Genomic DNA, 23,464 nt, shown 5'->3' with positions numbered 1-23,464 from the left:
TAATTATGAATTGGAATGAACTAAGAATATTGAATGAGAAGGTATTATGTAACAGAAAATGTTATTGAATTATTGTATTGTTTATTGTGTCTCTCACTTTTAAGGTTTTTAGGCCAAAGAAAGAATTTATACAACAACAGTTTTAGTACGTAGATTTAAGTTTGTTTTGGTGTACTTTTATTTAATAACGTTTACTCTATTTTCCTAAATTAGGTTGGGATTTTTAATATGTAGTGTTTTCATTTTATTACTGTTTGAGTACTTCATATCTACATTATCATTACCTCTAAGGTGAGCCTGACTGCTTTGTGCCAAGCTACCAGGGGTTAAGCATTGGTTCATTTAGTGACTGTCTGTGGTTCTCCCTGACAAGTATTGTATTTAACACTTGAGTCGGACTTACACTCCTCTCAACAAATAAACACATTTCTTACACAAGGCTGTTGTTAAATGACCCTGAGTTTTTTTATTGCTTGAGCTGAGTTTAAGCAGTTTATAACTTTATTGACCACTCAAAGGGTAGACCATTTGTTAAGTCATTGCTACTTACCAGGATTTCAGACTATGTACCATTTATATTAAGTGAAGCCAGAAGTAAGTGTATTTCATGCAAATTCACATTGTAGGCTTCGGGTCCTGAAGGTCAACATGTTGGTGGTTGAGTTGAATGTCATCTAGTACACCCAAATTGCAGACCTTTTATTCATTTATTTAATTTTATTTGAACCAAACAAGGCGCACAAATATTGCAATTTATTTCACATTATTAATCTGGCATTACTCCAATAAAGTGCCATTACTTCTCTTAGTGTAAAGTGACCTTGTGTATATTATAAATAAAAAAAATAATCAAAATACAATTTAACTTCATTGACATTTTGATAACATCGATAAGCATAATCACACCAGCATACCATTAAAAGTTTAAAATGCAGCATGATTTATGTCATATTCTCTACTTTTTATCACCACTCCCACTAACCATTAATTTAATTGAAATGAATCTTCTTTGCTTAGGCTAATGTTTACTGCCCAATCATTTACCCACCCTTTAGCATAGTTTAATATTGCTACATCCCAGTGTTAGACATAATACATCTTGGGTTTGTTGTATCTGAAGCTCTCAAAAAAACGGTGTTAAAATTTTCTTCCTTTCAGTTTTAAAAACACAACACTCTGCAGCTGTTGACAGAGGGAGGTGCTTTCCATCACTCTACAAAGTGATGCCTCGCCCCCCACAGGATGGGATGCCTGGACTCTGCTGCTGCCCTCACCTTGCTTCTCACGAACACTTCACAGCTGCTGACGGTGAAGGCACTTTCCATTGCTCTACAATGTGATGCCTCGCTCCCTGCCACACAGGATGTCTGGACTCGTGGCTGCCTTTGGCCTTGGTGGGACCCGGTGCCCAGGGTGTCTTGTTTCTCACCAACACTTCACAGCTGCTGACAGGGGGAGGTGCTTTCTATCATGCTACAAAGCACTGCCTCGCCCCCACAGCATGGGATTCCTGGACTCTGCTGCTTCCCTCTGTCCTTGTGGGATCCAGTGTCCCAGGGAGCCTTCTTCTCACCAACACCCCATAATGGCTGACAGGGAGAGGTGCTTTCCATAGCACTACAAAGCTCATGCTTGGTTGAACACCAGGTCAAGAGTGGGCCCGTCTGCCATCGTCGGAACTGAAAGAGGCTGGGCTGTGCAACCCCTGACACTTTAGGTTCAAGGATGAGACAGGAGTGTTATTATTGCACTGATTATGTGTCAACAAGGGCTTTTGCCCTGTTTGTTTTACTTTGAGTAAGTTGCATGCATCAAGAGAGGAACTGATCCTTGTGGTCTTTGTCTCTGTTTATGGATAAATCTTTGTGAGAAGCTGGCCTGGTTTGTAGTGGGTACCAGAGGTACTTACACCTTATACTAGGTCCAGTGATCCACCTTAGTGAAATGTAAACAGTGTCTAGCAGCATAGGCTGTCTAGGGGTAGCTGTAGCAGAGCAGCCAAGGCTGAACTAGGAGACATGCAAAGCTCTTGCAATATCACAATAGTCACCCAATACTTATACGCAATAAAAGACAATACTCAGTGTTACTAAAAATAAAGGTACTTTATGTTAGTGACACAAGACCAGAAATATCTTAGAGGCAACACTCCTACTGGAGGTAAGTACTATACATGATATTTACAAAATCAGGGAAGTAAACAGTCATAGAATAGTGCAACCAGTGAAAAACCCAATAGATTGCAAAGGGCCTAGGGGCAACACAAGCCACATACTAAAATAGTGGAATGCGAAAGTCGGATTCCCCCTAGGCAAGTGTAGTGTGAAGAGGGGCGCTGGGAGTGTAAGAAAACACCAAAGGTAAGTAAAGTACCCAAGAGCCCAGGAAAACAGGAGTAAAGTACAAAAAAGTTGCTTCAGAACACACTAGAATTTGTGATAAAGGATTATGCAAGAATCAAGTAAGACTGCAAGAAACCAATGATGGATTCCTGGACCTGAAGACCTGTGGAGAGAGGAGACCAAGTCCAGAAGTCGATGAAGAGTCCAGGAAGAACAGGAGCCTCTACCAACCTGGATTAAGGTGCAAGAGTGGATTCTCGAGTTGGAGGAAAAATACAGAAATGGACAAAAGAAGCTAGCTTCGGCTTCCTGCTTGGTGCAAGCGATGTCCCACGTTGAGTTTTGGATGCAGGCTGTTTGCGTCACTGGATTTCGCCAACAAGCCTTGGTTTATGCAAGAACGCATTTTGTGTCAAAGAGGAGCTGCCCGGTCCTAGGAGGGACCTGGTGGTCTTAACTCAGACTGAGGAGAAGGAGGGGGCTCTCAGCACTTCGGAGATCCCTCAGAAGACCATGCAGCACCAACAGGAGTTCCAGGACATGGGGACAAAGGAGTTGCAAAGTGTGGTTGTCACAGCACTACACAAAGGGATCCCACGCCGCCGGAGAACAACGCAGGGAGCTGAGCGTCACAGAATAGAGTGCTGGGGACCTGCGCTACGCTGTGCTCAAAGAACTTTTGGAAGAAGTGCACAGAATCCCAAGGAGCTGCAGAGGACGCAATGCACTGGGGTACTGTCTGACATGGAGAGGCAAGCCCTTACCTCCACCAAATGTAGACAGCTGGACCTTTGAACAGTCAGGATCACTTCGTTCTACCACCTGTGTTCCAGGGATCACGCTCCTCGACAGGCGATGAGTCACAGAGTACTGGTCGTTGTTACAGAGAGATGCCTGCTGAAGCAGGGAAGTGACTTTGTCAGTACACAGGAGATTCCTTTGGTTCTTCTGGTGCAGATTGAAGACAGGCAGGTTTCAGAGCATGCACAACCTGGAAACTGTTGCAGTTGCTGGCTGGAGCTGCAGTTGCAAGTCACAGTAGCCTTCCTGGATACTTTGTTGCAGTTACAGCGGTTCCTCAAGCAGTCTGCGGTTGATCCGACTGTCAGAAGCTGAAGCAGAGGATGTAGAGGAGTCCCGGTGGAGTCTTGCAAACAGAATCTGAGGAAACACTCACAGGAGAGACCCTAAATAGCCCTCAGAGGGGGGGATTGGTCACCTCACCAGGTATGGACCAATCAGGAGAGGTCTCTGACGTCACATGCTTGCACTAGCCAATCAGATGCTCCCAGAGGATCTCAACACCTTGGAATCCAAGATGGCAAAACCCAGGGACACTCTGGAGGAGCTCTGGGCACCACCCCTGGGTTGGTGATGGACAGGGGCGTGGTCTCTCCCCTTTCCTTTGTCCAGTTGGATTATGCAAGGAGGGCACCATCTGTGCCCTTCAAAGCACTTCCAGAGGCTCTGGAAGGAAACCCCTCCCATACATGTAACACCTATTTCCAAAGGGAGAGGGTTGAATATCCCTGTCCCAAAGGAAATGCATTGTTCTGCCTTCCTGGGATTGGTTTGCCCAAGCCCCAGGAGGGCAGAAAGCTGTCTGTATGGTGGCAGCAGCTGGGCTGCAGTGCAAACCTCAGAAGACTGGTATGGCAGTACTGGGGGTCGATGGTGGAGCCCCCAGGGAGCATGGAATTGGCCCCCCAAACCCAGATTTGAATTGGGGGTTCAATTTCACAATCTTATACACCTCACATGGCTATGTTCGAAGTTACCATTGTGAAGCTACATATCTGTATTGACTTATATGTAGTGCACGCTTATAATGCTGTCCCCGCACTCATGAAGTCCGGGCAATTGGTCCTGGACATCACGGGGGCACCTTTGCTAGTGCAAGGGTGCCCTCACACACAGTAACATTGCACCTAACCTTCAGTACCTGAAGGTTAGACATACAGGTGAGTTATATGTTACCTGGTGCAGTGAAAATGGCTGTGAAATCGTGTGTGCACTATTTCACTCAGGCTGCAGTGGCAATCCTGAAAGAGTGTTTGTATGAGCTCCTTATGGGTGGCAAAAGAAATGCTGCAGCCCATAAGGATCTCCTGGAACCCCCAATGCCCTGGGTTCCTAGGTATCATATCCTAGGGACTTATAAGGGGGGTCCAGTGTGCCAATCTGAATTGGTATGTGGAGTCACTGGACTATAGTGACAAATTTGGTAAACAGAGAGAGCATTAACCATTGGAGTTCTGGTTAGCAGAACTCCAGTGACACAGTCAAGTATACTGACAACACAGTAACACACACTGACATATTGGCAACAAACTATGAGCACTGGGGTCCTGACTAGCAGGATTCCAGTGAGACAGTAAAAACACACTGACAAACAGGCTAAAAATGGGGGTAACAATGCTAGAAGAAAGCCACCTTCCTACAATCTTTGAGAGTCATGAGCCAAAAAAACTGTCCGGGGCCACCACACGCTACTCCACCAACAAGAATCACTCCTATTTATAAAATGTTGTAGCGTGTTATAGGGGTTGTCTCTGGAAAACTTGAGCTCACAGAGAGAAGGCTCTCCATAGAGTCTGGGGTGCAACTACCATTGCAATGTTCTCAAGCCAGCCACTTGATTTCAGTCTCTGCCATGGGAGCCTGTGGGGTCAACAAGGATTTCAGCTGTGTATCAGCTATGGCTCCAGCAATTAGCTGGGAGGAGATTGATGCTGCTAGCCCCCATGGTGATTCTACTGTGGCAGACGATCAAATTAAGAAAGGGCGAAAGAGGACTCAGCAGGTGCTGCAGAGCATCTCCAAGCCTATAAACTTAAGTGCCGGAAATCATAGCGAGATTCTGCGGAATGTTCAGTCATCCGATAATGAACAAACAGTGTTGGGGTGTAGATTTGGCTTGAAAGTCTGAGCTGGTAGCAGAGGTGGTGTATAATGTGTCAACTAGGGTGGAGGAATTCACTTATTTAGAGGCCCACATGGCTAAGACAGAGCATGCCCTCAGCACTATCGCTGAGTCGAAGTCTCAGATTACCCAGCGGGTGCGGAGTGATAGCCCCCCTAAATGTGGCTCTGGGAGCAAAACGGGCTGCACGGGACTGCCTCTTGAGTGATCTGGAATGAGCCTGAGCCAGGGTTTATGCACATCTAAATCTTTACCAGCTCACTTGGCTAACCCACTTAGTACAGCAGTAGGGGGGCTGGAGGGGTTCTTCCTAGAATGGAGAAGGGTGGAGGTCGGGTGGCGAGGGGTACGGAAGTATGCAAATTCTGACTCCTGTTATTAATCTGCCCTGCATCATGTCCATATATGTTTTTTCTGTCTGGGGTGGCAAAGCTGAGTGCTTGACAGAGCAAATCACAAGAGGAATTAACCAATAAATGCTTGCACTGGCCTGGGGAGAATAAAAAATACCCCACTAGAGTGGCACATAAGATCTTACTGAGGCGCAGAGTCAGATGGATCAGCCGAGGTCAGGCTGACTGCCAAGGGGGACTACGTGATCATGAATTTTAATGATCCAAAATTAACACACAGGCTAGTGAACAAAGATAGCCAGTGTATGGAGGGGGTTCAGGAATTAGGCTTTTCCCACAGGATTATTTTTATAGACCCATTAGGGGCAGCAGATATAATGTGTCCCTATCCAGGGCTAATTATCAATCTAGGGCATCTGGATTAGCTATGGGTGAAGCTGGATAGTATGGGAACTTCACTGTACCCTTTAGTGATCGTTTCAGTGCTTTGGAGGAAGTTGACTGACTGATACCATCAGGAAAAGCAGATGGGAAAAAGAGTGGCAATGGGGCTGAAGGGAATGCCCCCCTCAGCCCTGCAGTGGCAAAAGCGGAAGAGAGCAGAAATAATTATCTTTGGAATCATATGGTTGAAGGGAGACGCAAGGGCAGGGTCCAATCTCAAAGCTTTCCTTGCTTAAATTCAGTCCCACTAGTGAAGCTCAGAAACAACTTGATGCCTATTCTGTTGTGTCTCCCAGAGTAGAATGCCTTTATTAATGGTTTTGACATTTGTCTGTTGCATGAGACTTGGTACACTGAACCAAAGTATTGGCATGGCTATTTAACCTTTTTTAGCCTTTCCATAACAGGCATAAAAGGCAGGTGGGTTATTGATCTGGACCACAATTGAATTGAATTGCACCTTTAAGCTCCTCCCTGTGGACCATAAAGATATTTGGGCCATCCTGGTAACAAATGTATCTAATATTGGGATAGACAACTACAAACCTTATGTGATGGGCTAAGAGGGGCTCTCAATCTCAAACATGGCAGTGTTTATAGGCCAGTTTAGAAAATACACTGCCTATGTATTCCTTAATTATTGGTGGTGAATTTAATACCAGGTTTGAGGACCTAGAGAGTGATGACATACACCTCAAGGCTGAGGAAGATGAATGGTTGGAAATTCCAGAGGTTAATTTAGCACCTGTAAAAAAAATGGACTAAGGCAGCATTACAAGTAAAGGCCATTACACTCTGTTGGACCTGGCCCTTTTTACAGGGTCATTCTCCAAATGTTTTGCCTTTTCCCTCTTATTTTTCTGACCCTTGTTGGCTGACGTTATGACCCTGGTCACTTTATCACTGCTAATCAGTGCTAAAGTACATGTGCTCTCCCTTGTAAACTTGGTATGATTGGCTTATATCTAATTGGCATATTTCATTTACCTCTAAGTCCCTTGTAAAGTGGTATCTCTGTACCCAGGGCCTGTAAATTAAATGCTACTAGTGGGCCTGCAACGCTGCTTGCGCCACCAACTGGAGTAGCCTTTCAAACTTATCTCAGATCTGCTTACGCAGGGCCTGTATTTTCTGCCACAGAGACCAGGCATCTCGATTTACTTTCCAGGCCCTGGACTCCCCTTTTACTACATATAAGTCACCCCTAAGGTAGTCCCTAACTAGCCCTATGTGCAGGTTGCTATTTATGTAGAAGGCACGACATGTGCCTGGTTGCGTGGCCTGTCCTGGTTGTGACAAACAGCCTATTTTGTTTCTCAATGCTGTGAGTGCTGCCTTCTCAAAGGATTGCATGGGAAATACCCTGCCTTATGTAGTATTGTGTGATTTATGAGGGGTTGCGTAGGCATGTTTGGTATGGTTGTAATGGTAGTGAGAAATGCTGCTTACTGGTGTTGGTTGATTTTTTATTATCATTATAAATACCACTTCTAGAGAGTGAGCATTCCTCTGTGCTTGTGACTCTGGTATTTTGTAGCTTGAATGCAATCCACATCTGGGCAGAGTGACAGTTGGGCTTTGTGCATCCTTTTCCAGACAGCCTGTACACAGGGAGGGTGGAGGTGTCACAGAGGTGCATCTGCATACTGAATAGTCTTTCTGGGCTGAGAGAAGGGGGAGGCGGGGCACACCTGCATTTGTAATGGCTGTGCCCTGTCCTCACGCAATAGGGTAATTTACCCCCAATTGATGTTTAAAGCCTGTGCTGGAGGAGAGAGGGGGCACTCCCAGTACCAGTTGTAACTGGTTGGAACCTCCTCTCCCCTCTCTTTGTTAAACACACTGTAAACTGAGTATAAGTTCAGGGGATTTTTCCCCACAGGGTAGACATTCTTGGGATATCTTCAGGACACAGAACGCTATTGAATGAACTCACCAGGTCCCACCCTGGACTGCTGCTGCTGTGCTGACCTGTGACCTGCTAGGACACTAGGAAGAACTGCCACCATCTGCATCCCTTGTGCTGGCCTATTGTTTGGGCCTGCTAGCCTTGTGCTTCCCCCCTCTTCTGTCTCCAGGGGCAGGGTGCCATGTCCCATGACCCCTAAAACTATTTCCAGCATGAGGAGTGCTTAGCTTTAGTTGTGGGCGTCATATCGCTGCAGTGCTTGCAGTGCTTGCGTAGGGCCCTGGGCGCTTGTGAACACCTTGCTGAGTAGGAGCTCACCTGTGCAACCCGGGCATAGCGTGTTGAAAAGCACTTGCCGATATCAAGAATCACTGCCGCAGCCCGGGCGGGCTGCTCTCATCAAGCACTAGTGATGCACTGTCCCTGGGACCCCCGGGGATGGCCAGTTGAAGATCAGAGCAAGCGTGCTCCAGATAGGGCCCCCGGGGCGACTAGCGCTGAAGCAAGTGCACCTGTTTCCTCGGCCCGATGAGGAGAGAGGAGCTGTGTCCCTCCAAAGGTAGTCGGACCATGAGTACGTGGTCGCAGTCTGCTATGCCCCACCCAGGAAGGGGAGTGGGGCCGCATTTAGAGAGCACACAAGGTTGTTGCAGCCCCCTGAAAGGAGAGCGGGGCTGCAACCCTTCTGCTGGTCTCCCTGATGCTGAAGGACAGGGCGGAAGCCTCACCGGAGGCCCCCCGTGCTGCCGGTCTGCCTCAGAGGGCCCACTTGTTCTTCAGGGGCATTGTTGTGGCCCCCCTTTGTTGGAGGGCCAGTGGAGGTCCAGGGGACCGTGCAGATGGAGGGCCCCACGAGGGGCCCATTTTAAAACCAGAGGGGGGCGTGTCACCCCCTCCTCCCCCCAATCATCGGAGTGGCTCCCCAGAGTTAGCACACAGAGCGCCGGGGCCCCATTTTGTTCTTCTTGGCACGGGGAGTGGCTTTCATCATAAAACCATGTACTTTTTAAGGACTTACATATTCCTTAGGCTCCTAGGATAGACATTATGGTAACCTGCCTAGTTTTATGATGTTACATATTTGTTCGCTAATGTTCCTTTTATGGGCATAACAGGCTAAAATGATATTATGACTTGCCATATGTTTTCTAATGTTCCTTTTATGGATATTTATGATGTGTTTATGACAAGGGCATTTCTTTTATAATGTGATTCCTGACCCCTGCTTATGTTGCAGAATCCTGAGTACTTACGTGTTCGAATGTGACTAATGCTTATTCTTGCAGCGTATTAGTAACCTGTGTAACATTCTGATAACTGCTAGGTAGCAGGGAATTACTGACATGCAATGTTTAGTCTAATTATGTTTTGTGCAATACAGTTTATTTTTACATAGCTCAGTGTTGTTTTTACTTTGTGGAGTATATATTGCACCACGTGTGTTGTGCAAACACTTTACACATTGCCTCCGGGTTAGGCCTGACTGCTCGTGCCAAGCTACCAAGGGGGTGATCAGGGGTTATCTTGGATGTGTAACTCCCTTGCCCTGACTAGAATGAGTGGGTTCTGCCTGGCTTAGGTGCATACCCTAGCCAACCAGAAACCCCATATATAACACACTCACATTTGGGCTAAGAGCCCTGAAAGGCAGAACCAGGAGTGACCAGCCTGGCTTGCCCACTTTTCATGGTCACAAGCATTCTTGTTGAATAGATTATGTGCTGGTGGACCTCAGATTGTGGGCTCTTGTTGAGGATATGGTAGTAAGGGAAAGTATTGAGAGTGATCATAACCCCCTGTGCCTCTCGATGAAACCATTTTTTGGGGTTTGCATGAAAGCGACATTCGCCCTATTAGTTGCATCTAGGAGCTCCGTCCTACAAATGATAGGCTCCAACTCAAATGGCATAAAGTTGCCATAAAACTGAGGTGCTCAGGGAAATCTCAGTGTTAGTAAATTCCGCGTTGTGTGTGCTTAACATGAGGGCATCTGGAGTTGGGATGATCTGTTTAACACCCTCTATGATGGAATTTGGTTATTCTTTACAGCCCCAGAGGCAATTATGAAAAGGAAACCCCAAATATTTGACCGGGCAAGGTGGTGTGCAAGCAGTGTAGATTGGCTAGGGCTGACCTGGCTTAGACCATCAGACTAACAGAAGAAAACAGCACACCGAGGCTTAGGGCATCTTATAAGGTGGCCCAGGTGCATGCTAAGAAGGCTTGGGAGGAAAATACATTGCAGGACCTCAAAGCAGTGTGTGAATCACGTAACTATATTCCATTTTGTAATTTAGTGAGCAAACGGGTGTGTGAGGTAACATCCTGCACAGAGCCTCATTATGTGATCACCCCAGAGGTGTGGTTGAACCATTTTAGATGTCTATACTCGACTGGTCACCTGGACGCTTCATACAATTTAAATCGCATAATGTTCTTACCCGGCTGCAGCGGTATGTTTAATCTGAAGGAGATTATTATGCCTATTGATCCTATTATGGCCAATAAAGCTCTAGGCTGGATGGAATCCCGGAGGATTTAAGTACAACAAGGGAGTCTGGGCAAAATATATATTAATGCTTGCTAATCAAATAGCTAAAGTTGCACCTATTCCCCCTATTTGGAAGATAACGAAGGTGGTACCGATCTATCAGATGGGGCAAGGAATTCCCCTACCAATTATAGGCCTATAAACCTGATAGATGCTGCGCAGAAAGTCTTTAGCAGGGCATTACTGGGTAAGATTTTGATGTGGATTGAGGCTCATAACATCTTACCCTCTTACCAGGGTGGCTTTAGGCCTAAGAAAAGTACTACAGATCAAGATTTCAGGTTTATGCTAATATATTGCGAAGATTGTGGTGCTAGGCAAAGGCAGCTGAAACATAGTGTTTATCACCTTCAAATCAGCTTTTGATATGATTCCACAGGGAAAACTATGGTCTGTTCTAACAGATATGGGTATGCCCGGTGACATCTTGTTGGTCATTATCCATTTGCTTGAGAATGCCCAAGCAGTCACTAGGTGGGAGACTAAAGGACAAGTTACTGAACCTATTGCTATTGACAGAGGTGTGAGGCAGGAATGCGTTCTTTCCCCCAACTTATTTCTCTGTTTTTGAATGAGGTGGTAAACCTCTTGTCCATCCCACTGGTGGACGCCCCTTCAATTGGCAAGCATAATATTGTAACCTATTATACACGAACAGTACCTTATTGGTATCTAAGACCCAAGCAGTCCTCCAAAGGTTGTTGACCAAATTTGAAGAATTTTGTAAAAGTAAGAGTAGCAGTAAGACCAAGTTCATGGCTATTCAGCTGTGTACGGGGGAGACTGACCCTGGGGGGTGATAATTTAGAGAGAGTGGCCAACTTTGATTATCTAGGCATGAAGCTGGCACATAATATGGTATGGAACTCATATTAGCAACATGGGAATAAAATTAAGACAATTAGTGGGTGCTCTTTTGCTTCAAACACAGAGCCTCCTTTTTCAGGCCAGTATTAGCCCACAAACAGATTTATGAAGTAAAAGCTGTGCATCTGCATTGTGTGGTGCCTCACTTTGGGGGTTTGAAGGTGCCAGTGAGCTGAGTAGGATGGAGCACAAGTTTATTGAGAGCCTTATAAAATTACCTGCCAGAACACCTCTCCTGGCCCTGAAAATAGACTTGGGCTGGAAGTCCATTAGGGACAGAAACAGGTTGAACCCCTTGCTGTATTGGAGAAGGCTGATGGTGACACAAGAGCAGTATGCTGCTGCTTGTAGGAAGGTATTTAGGAGTGCTGGGACACACAAGATAGTGTGGTTTGTGAATGTTAAGAAGCTGCTATCTCCCTTAGGGTTCCAGATTGACTGGGACGCAATGCAACAAGAAATTATTCCCACAAAATCTGAACTAAAGAGGTGCTACTTGGCTTGGGCCCTGCAGGAGGGTATAGCATCAAGAGGGAGCCGCACCTTAGCAAGCTTGTTTCCAGACTTCAAAGACATTAACATTCTAGAACCTTATCTGGATTTTATCTCAGTGCCAACGGATAGGAAGTTATATGTCCAGTTTAGAACTGAATCCCTCCCTTTGAGGTCTTTTATGAGTAGCTGGACAGCAAGTTCATTAATGTCATCACTATGCCCTGGATGGAAGTTAACAAAGGATGCCGTTGGACTTTTTGTTTCGACATGTGGGGCTTTTGCAGAGCCATGCAGTAAATGGATTAGACCAGTTGCCAAGGCTCTAGGTACACACAGTAGCGCAATGGCATTGACAGTTCTGAGGTTGGACTCAAGACCCTTGTTTGCCTGTGCAGTCATAAAATGTTTGGAGAGTGTTTGGCATATAAGGGCAAAAGTGATTAAAGAATGGGAACGAATCAAGCAACAGTAGGTGATGCATTATGGGTAGGTTTGCACTTTAGACATTGTTGTCATGGACATTGTATCTGCTGCTTGTATCTGCTGGCTGTTTTTGCACTGAGCACTGCACTTTTGATCAGTTTAATTATCATGAAACTGACTTTTATATAGATGAAATATGACTGTAGGAGAGTTTCCCTGTTTTATTATTTTTGTTGCTATTTTAAATCTTTGTTTTTACTGTTTTTATTTGTGTTTCTTTTATGGCTTTAGTTGCTGAAATAAAGCGTTAAAGAGCCCTGTGCCCAACATGGTCAGAGATCCTCTATTTGGTACTCCTTGTTAGAAAACACTGTGCTGTATTTCCCCTTTATAAATGACGGTACTTGGCCTATTTTCAATTTAGGCACCCAACGTCAAGTTTTTTGTGTTTTTTTATTTTTTAAATACTGTCGTAGCATACCTTTATAACCAGTGTGTAATAAGTGGACAACCTGTGGTCTCTTCCTGCAATCATTAATATCTGCTTGCAGAGCTTGACTTTTTAGCTTATTTGTTTTCTTATTCTTACTTATACTGAGCTGCAAATCATTATGGGAAAAAGCTGAGGACAAATTAATTGCCTGCAAGACATTACATAGGTTCCTAGTCCAAGGTATTGTGTCCCTCAATTCTAACTGGCATTTTAATAGATACATAAATGAGCCCATAGATGATGACAATAATTTAGCTCCATAGTTTAAACTTCACTGCCAATATATTTTGTTAAGAAGGCCCAGTTCCAGTTAACGTGCACTAATAATTAATGAGCCTTTTGGAAAGTTGAGCCAGTTTTTCCACATTTCCATTTCTACTAGTTGCAGATGTAATATATATGCTTCCACCATGTTTTCAGAGCTGCAAAGCAAGAGGCTTACAATTTTTAGTTTTTTTTTTTTCTTTTAATACCTCAACCGACTTGTGCCTCAGAACAGAGTCCTAATTCTTTAAAGGCCAGGGAACAGCCCTTACCCTCTGCTCCTAGGAGGCCATATAAGCCTTAAAGTTAAGATTGTCTTTAAAAAGAATAGCCAAATATGTATATTCCTTTATGACCTCTAAATTATTGGATCTCATCAACCATTTTAACCGATCTTGCTGTTTTCTTGCTTTTGAAAATGTCATTACTTTAATATTCGTTTTCAGGTATTTAAGTAATTAGCTAAGCTGTAAGTTGTAAAACCATCCAGCTGTTTTTGAAGGCCTAATAGTGTATGTTCCAACAGGATAGTGTTGTCCGGAAATAGTATGATGGAAATTACTCCTCTCCTAATTTTGGTGGAAATGTGTGAGTAAGAAATGGATTCACCTGAATATCTGATATGCATGAGGAGAAAAGCAACAGAGCCAATATACAACCTTGGCACGACCCATTACAAGTGTAAATTTTCCTTGAATTGCACCTGATATTAGGAGATGTTCTGTGCAGGTGGTCTCCTGAAAAGTTGACAGGTAGTTGAGACAAAAGTGATCCATGGGGAATCCCAGAAACATTATGTTTACAAGATGAGAATGATGCACACATTCTAACTTTCTATCTTGTTGGCTTTCATCTGAAGGAAAGAATGTCACCATTGGATATAAGACCCATGTAATTTGGCCTATTTTCCAAGCATTCAAAAAACAATGGTGGTGTCCTATGTCCTGTCCTATGTCCTATGATGCAAATAGGTTGAGTAGGGTAGGAATTTCCATCTCAACACTTTTCAAGATAGAGAACTCCTCTCTGAGCTCAGTAGTTGCAGTTATCATTTACCTTCTCCCTATGCATTAGGCATCATTATCAGTAGCTGCAAATCACATGCACAAAGTCAGGCCCTTTTGTTGTCAATGGCACTGGTGAAAGGCTGTACTCTCTTTTGCTGCAGCCTTTCTCTTCTCTCAATTGATACCTTAGTAGGGGGAGGCTTTGACATCTTTCAACACAAAGTCCAGGAAATCATAATGGAAAAACAGTCATCAGTCACAACAATTCATAGCAATGTTATCCCTGAAGCTATTTGGTGATCTAACAAAACCTCACAACACTGTCATTTTTTTTACATAACTGTTCCTTCATCCAGTACGCAAATAAAGTATCAATATTTGGGATCAGGCAGATATTGTTGATCTACATCCAAATTTGGACTGTTGACAATTAACATGTTGGAGCACCTATAGTACAGCAGGAGCCTATCGCCTTGTCCACCGGAGTCAAGTAAGCTACACTAACTATTTCACTTCACAAGTTCCTAAGGCATAAGCTGTCCTCTGAAAGATATTATTTATTCTAAAGCTCAGCATAAACATAAGATATTTACATCTGTGCATGGTTTGTGTTCTGTGAGAATGTCAGGTATTTCTGTCAATTTGGGTAAGTGTTCTAATAAAAACCATTTGTGTAGCACTCAATAGGAATTGGGGGGTAGATTTATCATACTTTCGTGCAATGCAGCAAGATAACTTTCTGTGCTGCATGGAAAGGAGAGGAGAGGAATGTGCCATGTTTACCAATGTTTGGTGAATTCTTGCTATCTGCATGTGTTGGTGCACAATGTGTTTCCTTGCGCCAACACAGGCACCCTAGTTCTGTGGTACAAAGGTGACTGCGTTGTAGGGTGGATTGTTTTTGAGCAGGATAGGGGCAACTTTGTGCACAAAAATAATGCCCAGAGACATTTTCCCAGGTCCACCAAGGTTCCGTCAGAATGCATGGATGAATACATGGGAACACCTACACTCCACTCATGTATCACCCCCACCACACAGTGTAATGAAAGGCAGCTACTTGCACCACCTTGCATTACACCACATTTACCAAGCCTCGCAGGGCCTCTAAAGGTGACCTTGTGTGGCTCGATAAATCTGAACCTAGGTTTCGCGTCCCCCTACATTACCTTGTGTGGTGCAGGTGTGATGCAAAACATTGATGAATCTGCCTGTGAAGTTTCAGGACTCAATAATACTGTGTAATACTACCTAGCAGAACCCATTTTATCACACCTCCCTAAGAAATGATTGAGTTAAAAGTTTCAGAATTTGAAACTCATGTAGAATAAGGAACATGACCAGGAGAAGAAAGCCAGGAGGATGAGGAATTCAAGTGCCAGAAGGACCAGTAGGACTCCAACAAGTAGAATCCATTAGCTTAGGACCTGGAAGAGCGGGGGGGTCTTGTTGATTTGATCGATCAAAAAAAGGTACAGGAGTAGGACCAAATGTATTATCATGTTGAAGAGTATAAAGACAATAGGAGAAGGACAAACAAGACCATGAGGACCAGGACCAAATAGAAAAGGCAGACATCAGGCTGTAAAATCAGGAACAGGAGGAATAGGATTGATAGGTGCAGGAAATCTAGCTTAGGATCAGAAGAAGGACCAGGGGATGAGGAGACAAGACTATGGCCATTAGGAAGACCAGAAACAAGAGGAGGAAGAGGAAGTGAAAGATGGCCAAAGTCATTAGTACCAGAATAATAAGAATCAGAAGGCTGAGAAAGATAAGGATCAGGAACAGGAGGAACTGATTCAGGACCCAAAGGAGGACCAGTTGTGTGAGGAGGGCCAGGAAGACCAGGACAAGGAGGACCAGGAGATAAAAAATAAAAGAAGAAGCCTGAGGAGGAGGAAAAAAAGACCAATGTGATTCTATGACATATCTGAAAAGAGATATTATGGTTAAAGTAGCCACTCCTTCCCTAAACAATCTTTTGTTTCCCTTCTTAAGCCATGCTTCTTTTAGAGACCCTCACCCTTTTCATTCCACACTGCTGAACCATTTTACCTTTTTCAAATGCAGGGCAAGGATTTGCATTGCTCTTGTAACATGGTAGGGGATACAGGTAGACACAAAACCCAGAATTCGATTTACTAAGCCACTCAAAGCCACCATATTTGGCCCTGTGTTGCTTGGTAAATCTGGGGTGATGAAAGGAAACACAAGTTGCTGCCTTGCATTACCTTGTGTGGTGGGGGCGTTACATGTGTGGTTTCAGTGTTCCCAGGCATCTACCTATGCATTCTGAAGCATTCCACGATTTACCAACAATTGTAGACCTGGAAATGTGTCAGAATTAAATACCTTCTCAATAGAGGTTCAATGATGAGAAATATATTTATTTCTCCTAGTTTTTTTCCCCTTTCTAAGTGTGTTGCATTCTGCAGTACACTTAGAAAGAGGCAAATGCCTCTAAAGATTGTTTTTGTGCAGTAAGGTGTCCCTTGCTGCAAAACAAAATCCTGTCTGTAATTCAGGCACCCTTGCTTCATTCAGCAAGGGTGCCTCCTATGGTGCTAAGCTGCAGATAGATTCTTCCTCCGCACAGACAGAGGACGTGCCATATCTTGATAGATGTGGTGCATTCCTGTCCTCTCCCTTTCACACATCACAGTTTAACAAGTTGTCTTGCTGCGATGCGTTGTGTGAAAAAATGTTAAATCTGTCCCCGTCTATTTGGGATGAAACAAATAGTACTGTTTTACAGAACATTTTCTTTTTTCAGCAATTCATTTGGGTACCGATTTTCTCAACAATAATCCATAGACTCACACTGTTTACCGCTAATGATGCACTGTTCATGACTTCAGGCATGTTAGCAGGTTTGGTGGGGCTGAGGGTCAAAGCTTTTTCGGCAACCAAATTGGCTTACCATCCACTGTGCAGCCTTTAATTTTACCAAATACCCTGGGGAAAAGGAAACAACAGTTTTTGGCTACACCTATTGGCATACCAGGATTAACTTCAATCATACAGAAACAAACCAGGCCTGCTTTAAGTAATGCAAATACACTTAGGCCCATAGTTATACTTTTTGATGCAAAACTGTGCAAATGCAGTTTTGCGTCAAAAAGTTTAGCGTTGGCTTGTGTCATTCCAGAGCACCAGCCGGGCACCAAATTTATGGACTCCCACAAGCCGGCGCAAAGGGTGGGCCGGCGTAAAAAAATGACGTTAGCTGGGTGGGGGTGGCAGTATGGGAGAAGGGTGTTTTGCACCAAAAAGTGATGTTAGGCTGGTTAGAGGCAAAAACTAATGCCTTTAACCAGCATAGTGTAATTTTCTGATGGAAAACCATCCATACCACATGACTCCTGTCTTATAAAAGACAGGAGTCATGCCCACCACCCCAATGGCCAGCACAGGGAACAGGGGTCCCCTGGGCAGGGCCATTGCACCCAGTGCCTTGTAGGAGGGACAATTTTCAAGGCCCCCAATGGCACTTTAAAAATGTTTTTAAAATCCTTCCTCTACTTACCCTACTCACCTGGGATGGGGTCTTCTATCCTCCGGTGTCCCTCTGGTGGGTGTGGGGTTGTTCCCGGGGCTTGGGGACGGCACCTGTGGACCCATTGCATGGTGTCTGACCATTGAAAATGAGTCCACAGGTCCCCTAACGCCTGGTCTGACCTGGGCGTTAAATAATTGTGCACCATTATTTGACCCCTCCTCCAACCCGTGCATCATTTTAGCAGGAGGATAAATATGGGGCTATGGGGTTAGCACCATTTTTTAGATGGGAACACCTACCTTGCATCACAATGACGCAAGGTAGGTTCACGCATCTAAAAAATAGTGCAAACTCCAATATTTTGACATTAGACATGTCTAACATCAAAATATAAATATGAAGTTAAGTTTGCGGCACATTTGCGTGAAAAGAATTGACGCAAATGCGGCGCCATTAAAGTATAAATATGGGTCTAAGTAACTCCAATACAGGCCCCCCAATAGATGTCGGGCCTAGGGCAAAGTGCTCCAGCTGCCTCCCTTAGGGTCGTTCTGCATGACTTCACCACATTTCTGAATTGCACAATATATTTACAGCACTGATTTCCATCGATATATAAAAGCATGGCTCCTCCGTTCCATATTTGATGTTCATTGCTATCGTTGTACACCCTTTCAGATATTAATCCCATGGTATTGTGCTAACTAATATATGTAACAACTTGTGTTATTGAATGACCACAGGTTAGTGACTTTTCCCGGGAACAATCTAAAGGTTGCCATCGCTTCCGACTAGAAATCCCGAAGAACAGGATAAGGCCTTCCTATTCAATACACAGAAGAAAAAAATGGTCAAGGATCGCACATTCATTACAGTGTATACTTAAGCTTCAAACGTTCTGCATGACGTGTCTGTGGATCAACTTAAAAATTAGAATATAACAAAATTCCTCAATTCAAATGATTATTTACAAAATAATAGACATGCAGTTAACTCACTTTTACGTAAAGCTTGTTGGCACGTCTATTTTTTGCAAGCACCCAAGCAGAGTGTGGTACTTCAAATCTGCATTTGCGCTCTTGCCAGGCGTCACCTTTAAATTTGATTCACAAAAATAAAGAACACGGACGTGGATGTTAACTCAGCACCTGACACCAAAGAACCGTTGCTAGAAGCCTCTCTTCTAAAATAAGACATTTCAATGAAACGCAATAGTCAGACACCAAGAATAGAATGTGGCAAGTCACAGCTTGGTTGTTAGATGAACTGGTTCAAATGAATGTTTAACATTCCTGAAGGGCTTGTTTTAAAATCGGTGTTAGGGAACATGTTTTTTCAAAATACTTATATGAAAGTTCTGCTAACAATTATGTAAATTTAAAAAACGTATGCTCGTTATTTACCGTTTAATTACGTGGCTTGTCACCTTCGAAACAAAAGGCATGTTGTTAAAATGTTATCTGTCATGGAAACTCATCTTTTGAAATAGTTTGTTAAAATGCGAAGGCAGAGACAAAATGATAATGCGCGAAGTAATTCGGTGGCTAAAACTGTATTTTGGAAGACATTCTCTGAAACCCTCCATTTTTCACACAATGGCTCAAAGTGCAGTAAGTTATTTAATTAAGTGCACTTGAGCAGAATTGTGCAGGGGACATAGGATTTCTACTGTCTTTTCTCAATGCCAGTAAGAAACAAAACACCCTATTAAAATACACCAAGGTATCTACATTTGGAAGGTACAGAGAGAAGAGCATAATAATTTTTCAAAGGTTACCTTGAAAGGTGACTCCAACACGGAATGTTACTTACGGCTAAAAATACCGCCCTATTCGAAGAGGCTGCAGGTGTGCTTTGACAGTGAAAGGTTCTGTCGTGAAATATAATTTATAAATTACATGTACCAGTTGCCCTACATTCCAATCGGAGAGAAAATGTGAACTGAACTGTTTTGCATCATGAAATGTAAGATGTGGAGGACAGTTTTGAACAGGACTTTTCCATCCACAATGTTTGATTGGTTTAGTAAATTTCTAGAGTTGTTTAAATTCCAATTCTTAAGTTACAGGGACGTTATAGTTAGGCTGACATTTCAAAGGTATGAAACCATAGAAATTCACCAGTCATAGTTATAGTTAACTCAAGTAACTATGACTCATTCCCTAAGGTAACTATAACTTGAGCCCTCGCCATATACAGTTTTTTTGGCACAAATGTTACTGCCAATATTTCATTGATTTTATCAATGATGTTATCAAAGATGCCATGAGTGCCGTAAATTGTGGGGTCGTTAGCAGTGTGTTACTTAAGATTACTCTAACTATAACTGGTGAATTTCTATGGTTTTGTACATTAATTATAACGTCCCTGTAACCTTTAGTTTTTTAAGGTCTAACTGGGGCTGTGAGTTTGTGCAAGAGGGTCTGAGTGGGTCTGTGAATGAGTATGTAAATGTCTGAGTTGGTGTGTGAGTAGGAGAAATTGATTGAAAGAGAGTCAGAGAGAGAGGGAAAGAAAGTGAGAGAGAGAGAGAGTTTTTAGTCTTTGATTCACTCTTCTCTGGCACCAGCTCTTGAAGGACGGTGGGACAGTGCAGACACCTGAACCCATGTCTTCTTAAACATCATGCAATGCAATTACCCGCCTTCTGTTCGCGGTTGAAAAGAATTGTTTGTCACCTGGTGAGAGGAGAAGAGGGCGGCACAGCTGAAGGTGGCATTTATTTAAAGGTAGTATTTTAAATACACGCTAGAGACTTTGTTGTAATGAAACACTGATGCAAGGAAGGCAATATAAAGGGAGATTTATTGTCATAAGATTATCCAACCCATAAATCGATCCGTGCTCCGTCTCTCTCCTCAACCGATCTCCAGCTCAACCGTCCCTCACCTGGAACCTTCACGTCTCCAGGCTCCAGAATATTGATCCTGGAACTCAGGAGAATGCGAGGTTCCAGGCCTAGCTCAAGCTAGTAACAAGAACATCACAACACATCCCCTTCCCTTACATTAATAACTCTATGCCAATACAAGAATGCCAAAGGAGGAAAAATACAGTGTTAAAACAGCAATACAACAACAAAAAGTCAAGATATATAGTCTTTCATCCAGACTGGTTTGGAATGTAATCTGGATGAAACATTTGTACGTGGTAACTCTTTAGATATCCCCAAGAAACGATTTTCTTTCAAATCTTTCAAGGTAGAGGAACCCTCTGTACCCGTCCATGTCGTAATTCTGGACATGCTCCATGCATCCCCATTATCGAGGATCACAATATTTTTCTTTACTGTTCTGATACGGAAAGGACCTTTGAACGATGTTTTACCTTTGGCTTTAAAACACAGGTTCTTCACCCACACCAGGTCACCTACCCTCCACATCGTTTTAGCAACACAATGCTTGGCATCAAAACACAACTTGTAATTACGTTGTTACTCCTCTCGGAGACCGGGTGCTTTATCAAATTTTTCCTGATCCAGATCAACCCGAGCTAAAGTGTTACTGAACCATGCTGGGAACAATTTAGTACAACCCAACCTTCCACTCATGTACTCAAAAGGAGTTATATTTGTAATACTATTTGGAGTGTTACGATGTGCCCACCACAAATCTCTCAGAAGATTAGCTAAGGGAGTCCTGCTTCCAATAGCTTCTTGCACACAAGCTTTCACCATTCTATTCATACGCTCTGCTAAACCATTGGCTTGTGGCAGATACAATGCTGTCCTCAAGTGTACAATGGCAAGGGAATCCAGGAAATGCTTCATGTCATGTGATGTCAATTGTACTCCATTATCCGTAACTAAATGACTAGGTATACCCTCTTTAGAGAACTCTTCCTCCAGAAACTCAATTACCGTACGGGTATCAATTGAGTTCACACATTTGGTCACCACCCATTTAGACGCATAATCCACCATAAGTATAACATAACGTTCATTCGGTGGTAAAAGATGGAAAGGACCCATGAAATCTAGTCCTAATTTCACCCAGGGTTTTTCCGGAATCTCAACAGGGGAAAGCGGCGCTCTCACCACAACCTTGCTTTTGTCATTTTGTGCACAACTCATGCAATCTTTTACAACAGCCTCAACCTCACTGTCCAACCCTGGCCACCAATAAATGGCTCTAAGTCTGGATTTGGTTAAACTTCTGCCCAAATGCCCTTCATGAGCCAGATTCAAAATTTTGTTCCTCACCCCTTTAGGAGGTATAGATTTGTTTCCCCTAAATGACTCATTACCATTTAAGGAAAGTTCATCTCTCACATTCCAATAGCCTCTCAAAGAGTCAGGCATGTCCCTAACCTCAGGCCACCCTTTAACAATGAACTCTCCAAGTTTTTCCTTTCCAAGTCTCTCTCCACTCCTCTTCGCTGAGGGCCATCTCTCTAACCCAATTAATAGTAACCTCATCTTCAACCTCCTCACAACTGTCCACCGAAGAACGTGACAAATAATCAGCCACAATATTTTTCGGCCCAGGCACATATTCTACAACAAAGTTATATTCTAACAACCCCTCTGTCCACCTTCGTATTCTCGGGGTCAGCCCTTCATTTTCCTAGGAGAGAAAATTTGGACAAGAGGTCTGTGATCTGTCCTCACCACAAAAGGTAAACCCCACAAGTAAAATTTAAAATGCTTGACAGCCCACATGCAGGCAAGAGCCTCTCTCTCTATGACCGAATAGTGTTGTTCAGCTTCCTTGAGAGATCGTGACGCAAAAGCTATTACTCTCTCCTCTTGACCTACCCTCTGGACAAGAACAGCCCCCAAGCCTTTGATGCTAGCATCAGTGTACAGGTACGTTTTTGCACACACATTAAAATGCCCTAAGGTGGGCATCCTCCCAATACAGTTCTTTACAAAAGAGAAAGCAGTCATGCAGTCATTCTCCCAAACGAACTCACAACCCTTCTTCAAAAGTGCTCTCAAAGGTTGCGTCACGCTAGAAAAGTTGGGGATAAATTTAGAGTAGTACTCTGCCAACCCTAGGAATGACCTTACATCATCTTTGTCTCTGGGTTCAGGTGCATGAGTTATAGATTCAACAAGTTCCAACTTCGGTCTGATCCCATCGCCAGAAATAGTATGCCCCAGGTATGTCACCGAAGTAACTCCAAACTTACATTTTTCCCTCTTAACAGTAAGACCAGCCTCTGCTAAACTGCACAAAACTTTCCTTAATGCCTTGTCGTGATCAACTACTGTTTTACCATGAACCAATATATCATCCTGGAAACACAACGTTCCAGATATCCCTTCCAAATTTTTTTTCATGACTCGTTGGAAACACGCGGCTGCAGAAGCCAGGCCAAAAGGCATCCTCAGAAATTGGTAAGCCCCTAAAGGTGTAATAAAAGAGGTGAGATGTCTGGACTCAGGGTGCAAAACAATTTGATGATAAGCTGAGGATAAGTCCAGAACACTAAACACCCTCGACCCACCTAGGCACGACAACTCTTCTGTTATATTGGGTAAAGATTGACGATCTATCCATATGTGCTTATTAAGATCTCTGAGGTCCACACACATGCGGATGCTTTTCCCATTATCTTTGGGTGCCAATACAACCGGGGCCAACCACTCCGAAGATTCTATCTCCTCAATTACTCCGGCATTAAGTAATCTGTCTAGTTCCATTTTGAGAGGTTCCAACATCAACCTAGGTACTCTTCTGACTTTATGAACAACCGGCACTGCATTTTTTTTAAAAATAATCTTGTGTTCAAAATTTGACAGGCAACCTAACTTCTCACTAAACACACTAGGGAATTCCTTCCAAATCTCCATCAAATCGTCCCCATTGCTTACCACCATAACTTGGTTATCAGAATTGGGATCTAATTTAATACCCATGTCCAGTTGGTGTCGCCATCCTAACAAA

Source organism: Pleurodeles waltl, chromosome 11, assembly GCF_031143425.1.
Source record: "Pleurodeles waltl isolate 20211129_DDA chromosome 11, aPleWal1.hap1.20221129, whole genome shotgun sequence".
Taxonomy (NCBI): domain Eukaryota; kingdom Metazoa; phylum Chordata; class Amphibia; order Caudata; family Salamandridae; genus Pleurodeles; species Pleurodeles waltl.
Note: the sequence above shows the minus strand (reverse complement) of the source record.